Here is an 11330-nt window from a genome sequence, read left to right as displayed (position 1 = left end):
AGAAAGGGGAAAAACTAAACTGCCCCAGAGCAGACCCCAAAGCAATAGGCAGCCCCCAACATATAATGACGGTGAAGCAAGATGAAAACACTAACAAAGATAGAAAGATAGGTTGAGCAAACGATGGGGCCCAAGCTAACTAAAAAGGACAGGACAGAAAAGCTGCTGTCTGCAATCCGTAAAAAACCCTACCAAAAAATGTCTGATAGGAAAAACAGGCCCTGAAGTCGCTAGGACTTCAAAATGACTATATCAGCACTCAGGTAAATTCTGAAGACAGAGCAAAGAGACAAACTGATCAGAGACAAAAATGGAACTCAGCACACCCCAGACTGGGGATGGCTGAACTCCAAAAAACAAGGTAAACAAAACAAAACTAATGAGTTCAATAGCAGAGCAAAAACTTATCTTTGGGAAGCAGGAATCAGACTGGTCTCCAAGAATCCAGCAGAGAAATCACCAGCGACTCAGAAGGGTGTCGGCTGCCTTATATCCAGTCAGAAGTTCCTGCCACCCAGTCATCATCCACCAGATCAGGTGTTTGGTAATCAGCCTCACTACCTTCCTTCACCAGAAGAGGGAGTTCATCAGACATCGACGGTGAAGGGGAAAATGAACTCACAACAGGTAGCTGAGGCGGAGGAAGAGAAGCCCCCGTCCGGACCTGACGCGGCTGCACAGGTCCCTACAGAAACCCCCGTGGACCCAGAGCTGCCGTTAGCTCCAACGCCGTCTCCAGTGTCCCACTGAGCAGCGTCCACTGCCACTATGCCTGCACCAGAACTAGCAAGCAAACAGCAGCAGGATGAAGATACCCAAGGTGTTACATCTGGTAGCAGTTCCCAGTCACCAGCTTCCAGAACCCCAGGAGGGGACCATCACTAGTAACCTGCAGTAAACTAACTCTCGTTACCCAGGAGGGTATTTGCACAGTTGTGCTTTGTTTTTCTATTATGTTTTAGTTTTTTGTTTTTGCAGTGTTGCCCTGTTTGTTGGCAGCCTTTCTATTGAGCTGAGCGATCATGAACGTGGAGTGATCCAAAAACTTTGTAAATAGTTGCACCTCTTTAGGTGCCTTCTCTTGGTTTTACATAGACACTTTGCGAAGATAATGTCTTCCTCATTTGGAGCACGACTTGTTGTGAGTTCATTTTTCCCTTCACCATTGAGGTCTGATGAACTCCCTCCTCTGGTGAAGGAAGGTAGTGAGGCTGATTACCAAACACCTGGGCAGCTAGATGATGACTGGGTGGCTGGAATTGAGGACTGGATATAAGGCAGCCGACGCCCTTCTGCCTTGCTGGTGATCCTGCTGGATTCTTGGAGACCAGTCTGATTCCTGCATCTCAAAGCTAAGTTTTTCTGCTCTGCTTTGTACTCTTCAGTTTTGTTTTTGTTTTGCCTTGTTTTTTGGGAGTTCTGCCATCCCCGGCTGGGGGTGAGCTGAATTCCATTTTTGTCTCTGATCTGTTGATCTTTTGCTCTGTCTTCAGAATATACCTGAGTGCAGATATAGTCTTTTGAAGCCTAGCGACTTCAGGGCCTGTTTTTCCTATCAGTCGGTTGGCTCATTTTGGATAGGGTTTTTGCGGATGGCAGACAGCAGCTTTCCTATCTGTCCTATTTAGTTAGCTTGGGCCCCATCATTTGCTCAACCTATCTTTCTATCTGTGTTAGTGTTTTCATCTTGCTTCATCGTCATTATATGTTGGGGCTGCCTATTGCTTTGGGGTCTGCTCTGGGGCAGTTTAGTTTTTCCCCTTTCTGTCTTTAGGCTATGTAGTTCTCCGGCTGTGATCGAGGGGTCTAGGGCACTGTAGGAACCCCCCACGGCTACTGCTAGTTGTTGTGGATAGGTTCAGGGGTCTGCAATCCGATAGCTGCCAACCTCTCTGGTTTTTCTGGACTTAGCTAGTATTTTGTTTTTTCCTCCTTCGGTGACTCATCATAACAGAATCACCAGCCATACCGCAGATCCTAGGGTACTCAATAGCAGGAGAGAATTGTTAAAAAAAAAGGAAAAAAAAAAAGTGTGTCAGAATTTTTTTTTTTTGTGCATATTTTTTCCTCTATATCTCTGAGGCCGTAGGGGGAATTTTTCTCTCAATGGAGATGAAGCAATTGTCTGATCGTGTGGAGCAGCTTGCTGCTGAAGTGTGGGGAATTTCCGCCTATCTTGCTCATTCACATGCTGCTGAACCAAAGATTCCTACTCCTGATGTGTTTTTTGGGGATCGGTCTAAATTCTTGAATTTCAAGAATAATTGTAAATTATTTTTTGCCTTGAAGCCCAACTCGTCGGGGAACGCCGCGCAGCAGGTTAAGATTGTCATCTCTTTGCTGCGTGGTGATCCCCAGGATTGGGCGTTTTCTTTGAAACCTGATGATCCTATTCTGAATAATGTGAATGCATTTTTTCAAGCCTTGGGGTTGTTGTATGATGAACCTAATGCTATTGATCAGGCTGAAAAGACCCAGTTGGCATTAAGCCAGGGTCGGGATTCGGCAGAGTTGTACTGTCAAAAATTCCGAAAGTGGGCGGTCCTTACTACCCGGAATGATGGTGCCTTGGCAGCCCTCTTTCGGAAGGGTTTGTCAGAAACTGTAAAAGATACTATGGTGGGATTTCCTGTTCCCTCTGGTCTTGATGATTCTATGTCATTAGCCATTCAGGTGGATCGGCGTTTACGTGAACGCAAAACTAGGGCATCTTAGGGACCCCCCACGGCTACTGTTAGCAGGAAGGAATTGTAAAAAAAAAAAAAAAAGAAAGAAAAGAGTTTGTCAGAATTTTTTTTTTGTGTGTATATTTTTTCCTCTATCTCTCTGAGGCCGTAGGGGGAATTTTTTTTTTTCTCAATGGAGATGAAGCAATTGTCTGATCGTGTGGAGCAGCTCACTGCTGAAGTGCGGGGAATTTCCACGGTTACTGTTAGCTGTTGTGGATAGGATCAGGGGTCTGCAATCCGATAGCTACCAACCTCTCCGGTTTTCTGGACTTAGCTTGTATTTTTGTTTTTTCCTCCTTCGGTGACTCATTCATAACAGCTCCCTGTGCTGAGTACGACTCCTCCGGTAGTAGCGGCAGGGAGGGAACAAAGTACGCTGCCGGTGGCATGGCAGCAGTTCCAGGCTCCACAGGATCTGCCTAGAAGAGGTCCTGTGCAGCGGCGGGTACCGGTGTCGCTGGTACCGCAGGTGTAGGCCCCCTTCTGGGCTCGCTGCAGGTTCAATGTCCATAGCGCTTCCTGCCTCAGTTGCAGGCGGCGCGTCAGCTGGGCAATTTCTTCATCCAGCTGCCAACGATTCATCTCGGATACTGGGTTGGAGCCTTCAGCCATGGCGCCGGGAAAATCTACTTCCCCGCGCTCCGCAGGCCTCCTTCCCTCTTCTTCCAAGATGGCGTCCTGGCGTTCTTCTCCCTCCTCTCTCGGCCCCTTTCCCGCCACTGGCTTCTGCCCCTCCTTCTTGGGGCGGCGTCTTCTTCCAGCGCCTCCATACCAAGCCAGTATACGAACCCCTCAGGGGGTGGGCCATGTTACTGTCACATAGTAATTCAGGCAGGGGAGGCCCAAGACTGTTCGCGGTCTTTTCCTAGGACCTCCCATCTCGTCACGCCCTTCTCCACGCCAACGGCCATTTTTAATGTTCATTTCACAGTCTATTAAATTGGGTCTTCTGCACATTCTCAAAAGTTTTCAGTCCAACAAATCTTAGGCACACAGAACCTGATGGCATCGGGTCTCGTCATCCTGTTCGTGACGCCAAGTTGGGTCGCCCTCCCAGGGCCGTGGGGTACTCAGTACCGGGCCGGTATCAGCGGGATGTGTCACAGCAGCGGTGACCCGGACCGTGGCCCTGGGCGCCCAAGCAATGGAGGAGATGTGAATGGTGGAATGTAGTTAATGGAATAGTTTGTGACGCCACCTGTGGTGTTCGGCAAGGGAGGTGTTAAGCCGACGCTGCATGCAGATCCCCCGGGACAGATGGTGTGGTGCAGCAATAATGTTATAGCCCTCCACAGGCAGGGCTGCTGTCCCAGGGCAGTGTAGATGTGGAGACACTTAGGTGGTGTAGTGTTTGGCACAGGGGATGCAGCAGTGCCAGGCGTATGGATGCAGGAAGGAATGGAGGACACCAGGGCATGTAGTTCCAAAGCTTTACTCACAGTCTGTAGTGCCCGCCTCTGTGCCGTGTCCTCCAGGTCAGGGACTCAGCCAACCTCTAGGCAAGAAGAAATGCTCCCTTCCAACACTCCGCCAACTTATGTGCCTTTTCTGAACGTCTCCTCTATGGCGCCTTTAAGTGTGAAGATCTCCTAGTACTGAGTTACAGTGGAGTTCCTCCTGACAGATGTTCCCAAGAACTCTACTTGTACGGCAGACAGCTGTAGCCTGCTTCGGGGACTCTCTACTCCTGAGTCCCGGCTCTCTATCCGTGTTGCTGTTGTGCCCCAAGTCTTAGATGGGAGTAGTGCATTTACAGCCCACTACTCCACCGGTGTCTGCTGCAGAACCATTAGTGTCCATACAACCTCGGGGACCGGGCCCCAGCTTTGCGCTTAGAACTTCTAGGCAGGGTTCTTCCTCTTACCCACGTCCTCCGTGTTCCCTTTACTCCTACGTTCCGTACTTGTCTTTCCCTTCTATGGAAGCTCTGGCTTCGGTTCAATGTCCTTCTTTCCTTTCCCATGCCAGCTGGCTCAGATCACTGAGGCAGCTGCAGCACTCCTTCCTCCATCCCTCTTCCAGGGATCCCCACTCCTCTCCGAGTGGCCTCCTCTCTCTCACTCCCCGTCTGACTGAACCTCCTGTCAGACTGAACTTCACTCCTGGAACCGTCCCGCTCTGTTATATGTATTCTCAACTCCACCCACCTCCCAGCACGTTTAGTGTTCCAAGCAGGGAACCACCAAAGGTGCTCTGCTTCTCTCTAAGCAAGGAGTCGCAATGTGGTTTTGCTGAACTTCTCTATTGTGTGGGGTGCGAGTGTTGGAGCGTGGTCAGGAGCCTCCAACTTACCTGGATGGTTGGGCACCACACCTTAGGGGAAGGTGCAGTACCTCTGTGGCGACTGAGCCTCAGGGGAGCCACACAGGCACCCAGGGTTACGTAGCGCCTGAGGTAAGGAACATCTCTGTGTGATTGGTGCCGATAGCAGGATTGAGGGAGAATCTTATCCCAATGTATCCTGCTCACATCTAAGCACAGACCGGCCCTCATAGTATGTGTGGAACTCTCCTTCCCGGTATATTCAACTTCTCTCCAATCTCATGTTCCTCCAGCAGGTCACAAATGTGCATGTGTTTGCACAAACGGTTAGAAACTGACTCCATGAGGATGGTCTGAGTGCCCGACGTCCACAGATGGGGGTTGTGCTCATAGCCTAACACCATGCAGGACGCTTGGCATTTGCCACAGATCGCCAGGATTTGCAAATTCGCCATTGGCGCCCTATGCTCTTCACAGAGGAAAGCAGGTTCACACTGAGCACATGTGACAGACGTGACAGAGTCTGGAGACGCCATGGAAAGCGATCTGCTGCCTGCAACATTCTTCAGCATGACCGGTTTGGCAGTGAGTCATTAATGGTGTGGGGTGGCATTTCTTTGGAGGGCCGCACAGCCCTCCATGTGCTCGCTAGAGGTAGCCTGACTGCCATTAGGTACCGAGATGAGATCCTCAGATCCCTTGGGAGACCATATGCTGGTGCGGTTGGCCCTGGGCTCCTCCTAATGCAGGACAATGCCAGACCTCATGTGGCTGGAGTGTGTCAGCAGTTTTCTGCAAGATGACCCACCCGTTCCCCAGACCTGAATCCGATTGAACACATCTGGGACATCATGTCTCGCTCCATCCACCAACATCATGTTGCACCACAGACTGTCCAGGAGTTGGCGGATGCTTTAGTCCAGGTTTGGAAGGAGGTCCCTCAGGAGACCATCCGCCGCCTCATCAGGAGCATGCCCAGGCATTGTAGGGAGGTCATACAGGCATGTGGAGGCCACACACACTACTGAGCATCATTTCCTTGTCTTGAGGCATTTCCACTGAAGTTGGATCAGCCTGTAATTTGATTTTCCACTTTGATTTTGAGTATCATTCCAATTCCAGACCTCCATGGGATATTCATTTTGATTTACATTGATCATTTTTATGTTTAATTCTTCTCAACACATTCCACTATATAATGAATAAAGATTTGCAACTCGAATATTTCCGTTAGTGATATCTAGGTTGTGGGATTTCAGTGTTCCTTTTATTTTTTGAGCAGTGTATAATATAATTATTACTAATGGTCACTTTCATTTTCTAGCCTCTCTGCATAACTTCATCTGTCCGATTTTGCAATAACATCATCCATCAGGTCGCACCCGTTCTGCCACTCCATAGACTGGAGCAATGTGGAGTGCGGCAGATCCGACCCACCACTCCCATATTACTATGTAAGTACAACACATCTATAATGCTGTCACAACCCAGTAACATACTTACCCACTATACCCCTTATTGTTATATCCCCCAGTATACTATATATACCGAATGTGAGGAGCTGATTCTCAGACATGTATAATTTTTCTTCTTACAGCAGGACGATTAGGCTGATAACAATCAGCCCCATTCCAGTCACATCCAGGAATGAAGATTTACATTAATCGGATGAGACAAGGAAACTGGACTTTCTCATTTACCGGACTGTGACAAGCCTTCCGAGCTTCCACCACATAACACTCATGTAATGTTGAGCACCAAACATCCAGGGATTTATTCCTATTGCCATATTTGGGGTCAGGAAGGAATTTCTTTCCCATGATATGAGGATAATCCAACAAGTCCTCAGGGTTATATTTTTGCCTTCCTCTGGATTAACATAGCAAGTCATTAAAGGCTTAAATTGAAGGACTTCTTTCAGCTATACTTGCTATGTTACCATCTGGATGACACATCTACAATGTGGTGGCCAGGAGGAAACTACCGGATATGGGCAGAATGAAGGCAGTGGCTGCTCCTTCACCTGCCGGATATTTACAGAAAGAAGGAAGCAGCTTCTCCTTCATCTACTCGGCCATGTACATACAGAAGGAAGCGGCTGCTCCTTCTCCTACTTGGCCATGTACAGTCAGAAGGAAGTGGCTGCTCCTTCCCCTACTTGGCCATGTACATACAGAAGGAAGTGGCTGCTCCTTCTCCTACTTTGCCATGTACAGACAGAAGGAAGTGGCTGCTCCTTCACCTACTTGGCCATGGACAGACGGAAGGAAACGGCTGCTCCTTCACCTTCTTGCCCATGGTCAGACAGAAGGCCATATGGTTGATCGTGATGCTGTAGGAATCAAGGAAAACTCCAACTTCACAGATCCATGTCACACATTCCTGCTCTTCTCCTCTCTGTCATGTGTGATCTAAACCTGGATTTCCAAAATCAGCACAAGTGCAAACCAAGGCCCAAGGAGCGGAATCATCATCATCATCATCTGCTCCTTTATACTGCAAGTCCCTGTATCTATACACTTTCTTTTTCATATTTGCATATTATTAACTTTTATGCAGAAATAAATATATTAAACAACTATGTTGCTGTTAGTTAGATCCTTCTCTTATAAAGACCTGCATGTTGGAATTTTTAATATTATCATGGTCAGGGCCAGGACAAGGTATTTTGGTGTCTTAGGCGGAGAAGACAATGGTGTCCCCCCCAAAACCAAGAAATCAGTTAGAAACTATAGTAACAGGACCCCTAATGCAGCACCTCCATCCTCTGATCAGTCAGGTAACAAGCTTTCATGACCACTTCCACTACATTTGTTACCTTTCTCATCAAAAATACCAGAAAAAGTGAAACATTGTGGTGTACTTTAGGGGTGGGACTTAACAGGGAGCGAAATTTCAAGGTAATCTATAGAATCATTCATTATTTGTGGACCATTTACACAATACAAAGGACAAATAATGATATTAATCATTGATATCTTATATTTTAAATGTCAGACACAGAATGGTCATGGAAACTGACATAGTTTAGCTACAATGGGGGCCGCTTGGTTTCAATTAACCCCTTAAGGACCAAGCCACTTGGTTGCGGCACTGGGAGTTAGTAACTGAACAGGACACTAATGGCTATTTTATTTTTAATCAAATCCTGTTGTTTGGGAGCCTTTTGAATATCCTGAACTACCCCTTTAAGTGCTAATTTGAATCATAATGAAGAATGGTAGGTGGGACCTCCAAAGTATCTGAGAATTAAGAAGAACTGGTAATGAGTTTCAAGGAACCAAAAAATTCAATAAGTATAAAGGAAAAAAAAATGGTGCTCTATAGTGTTGAGGTTTAGGATAAATAAGGTGACTAAGCTTAAGGGTGCAGTCCAACTACTAGATAAATTTGACCGAGATCAGAACACAATGCACAGCTAGGCCGTCGGATGTCCCTACTTGAGCGTAACAGCTGTCATGATCTCAGTGCGGGTTTGACTCGCACACGTGGGGTTAATGTTTGGAACCAGTGCTGATGACTGGCATTTCTGGGGTTAAAGGTTGTGATCCCGATGCAGGCTTGCCTGCACACCTGGGGCTATGATTGTGGCCTCTCCCTGGTTCTGGGGGAGGCTTCTTATAGCCTCAGGACGCTCCCATCCCTGTCAGTTATACTCTCGCCCTTGGCATTGTGTGGTGACCCCTGAGTGTGTTAGTGCTGTGTTCTGGTTACTTGATTCTCTGTGTATGACTCGGTCTGTTCTCTGGATATCGCTTTGGATTCTGCCTGGTACCTCCTATGTCTGTTTGGTTTTGATCTCTGCTTGGCCCTGATTACCCGCTCTGTCTCATCCCTGGTACTGTACTGTGATCCTGTGTATGACCTTTTGCTTTGTCTGACCTCCCGTCTGTTTATTCCTCCTGTACCTCGTTTAGCACTGCTTCTGTACTCAGGACACGCGCACTGGCTCTATGAGCAAGTGTAGTGCGGTGTCTCTGACATTATAACTGACCCTTTCAGTGTGTTTTTTTTTTTTTTTTTTTTTTTTTTTTCTGAAGAAGAAGAAAAAAAAAAAAAAAAAAAAGTGTGTGTTAGGCTGGTTTCACATTCGCGCTTTTTAAGCGCACGCACGGCCGGGGGTAGCTCAGCCCCCGAGCCGGCTCTCTGCCCGGCGTGCCCGCCCCTTCCTTGTAGCGCCGCCTCCTAGCGCACAGCGGCGCCTGCGATCGGCGCACCCTATCTTTAGCATAGGGTGCGCAGATCGTGCGCAGGCCGTGCGCTAGTTGCGCTTTGACCTGCGCTGCGCACTTTTGACGGTGCGCCGTGCGCGCCAAAATCAAACTTTTCGGATTTTGGCGCGCACGGCGCACCGTCAAAAGTGCGCAGCGCAGGTCAAAGCGCAACTAGCGTACGGCCTGCGCACGATCTGCGCACCCTATGCTAAAGATAGGGTGCGCCGATCGCAGGCGCCGCTGTGCGCTAGGAGGCGGTGCTACAAGGAAGGGGCGGGCACGCCGGGCAGAGAGCCGGCTCGGGGGCGGAGCTACCCCCGGCCGTGCGTGCGCTTAAAAAGCGCGAATGTGAAACCAGCCTTATCCTCATGGATCCCATACAAGCCTTGGCTGATCAGGTCAAGCACCTGACCCAAATGTTCCATAAGCTCAATGTGGAACAACGCACGATGGCCCAGACCCAGCAACAGTTGGTGGTTACTGTGCAGGGGGCTGTCGATGCAGGGGCTTCTGGTTCTGGGGGTAGGGATGTGTCATTAGCGTCCCCCGAATCTCCGGTCAAATTACCAGACCTTTTCTCAGGGGATAAAAAGGAGTTCAGGTCTTTCAGAGAAGGATGCAAGCTTTTTTTTTCTCTAAGGCCCCGCTCCTCCGGGGATGAGTTCCAGAGGGTGGGGGTCATTATTTCCCTACTTCGGGGGGCTCCGCAAGCATGGGCTTTCTCTCTGTCTTCCTCTGCTCCTGAACGTATGTCAGTGAATGCATTCTTTGAGGCCCTCGGGCACATTTATGATGAACCTGATCGAGTGCGATTGGCAGAGGACATGGTGATGAGTGTCTGTCAGGGGAAACACACAGCTGAGTGGTTTTGTTCTGCGTTCCGCCGCTGGGCGGCAGAGGTCTCTTGGAGCGACGCCGCACTCCGAGGACTCTTTCGCAGAGGCTTGTCCGAGCGGCTGCAGGATGCCTTGGCGTTACATCCCCCACCTAACTCTCTCGAGGACGCCATGACCCAGGCCGTCCGGATGGACCACAGGCTGCGGGCCAGAGGGGTGATGCAGGTGGATGCTCCATTATTCCCCAGTGGAAAAGAGACTGCCCCTGAGCCCATGGATGTAGGTGCCCTCTCCCTGAAGGATACGGAGAGGAAACGCCGGAAGGACAAGCAGTTATGCTTTTACTGAGGTAAAATGGGACATTGGAAAAGGGAGTGCCCGAATTGCCCATCTTAAAACCCGGTCCGCAGGAAATGACTAGGTCTGGGTAGTCAAGGGGAAGGCTGCTCAGACCCTCAGGTACCATTTTCCTCGTTTTCTAAAGTAGTACTGCCTGTGGAACTGTTTGTGGATGGTAGTTCTTTTTCCTCTACAGCCTTTGTGGACTGCGGATCATCTATTAATCTTATTGTCTCCCAATTGGTCACACACTGCAAGATAGGGACAGTTAGGCTCAAGGTTCCGATCAAGGTGATGGCCATTGACTCATCTCCCCTCACTAAGGAGGGAATTCGCTTTATGTCTGATGTGTTTTCGCTCAGAGTGGGTGCTACTCATGTGGAAAACATAAGTTGTTTTGTGCTGGACAATCTACCTGCAGGGTTGGTGTTGGGCATGCCCTGGTTACAACACCATAACCCAGTTATTAACTGGAAAACGGGGGAGATTGTACAATGGGGGTTTAATGATTTTGAGTTATATGATAAAGCCGCACTGCTGGTTGAACCTGTTAAATCTGTGTCTGTATCATCTGTCGAGCTGGAAGGTATTCCGGAATGCCTGAAGGACTTCGAAGATGTATTCTCCGAAAGCGAGGCTGAGACGTTACTGCCACATAGACCCTTTGACTGCGCTATTGAGCTGGTCCCGGGGGCTAAATTACCCAAAGCCCGTGTGTTTAATTTGTCCGGTCCTGAGCGCTTGGCTATGAAGGAGTACATTACTGAAAGTCTGCGCAAAGGACACACGTCCTTCAGTCTCACCTGTGGCGGCAGGTTTCTTTTTTGTAAAGAAAAAAGATGGCGGGTTACGTCCCTGTCTCGACTTCCGGGAGCTTAATCAAATTACTGTATGGAATACGTACCCCCTTCCGTTGATTCCCGATTTATGTAACCAACTATCAGGGGCAA

The sequence above is a fragment of the Dendrobates tinctorius genome, unplaced genomic scaffold (genome assembly GCF_039654945.1).
Source record: "Dendrobates tinctorius isolate UK_male_01 unplaced genomic scaffold, ASM3965494v1 ptg000037l, whole genome shotgun sequence".
Lineage (NCBI taxonomy): Eukaryota > Metazoa > Chordata > Amphibia > Anura > Dendrobatidae > Dendrobates > Dendrobates tinctorius.
The sequence above is the reverse complement of the archived record's forward strand: the minus strand, read 5'-3'. Positions refer to the sequence as shown.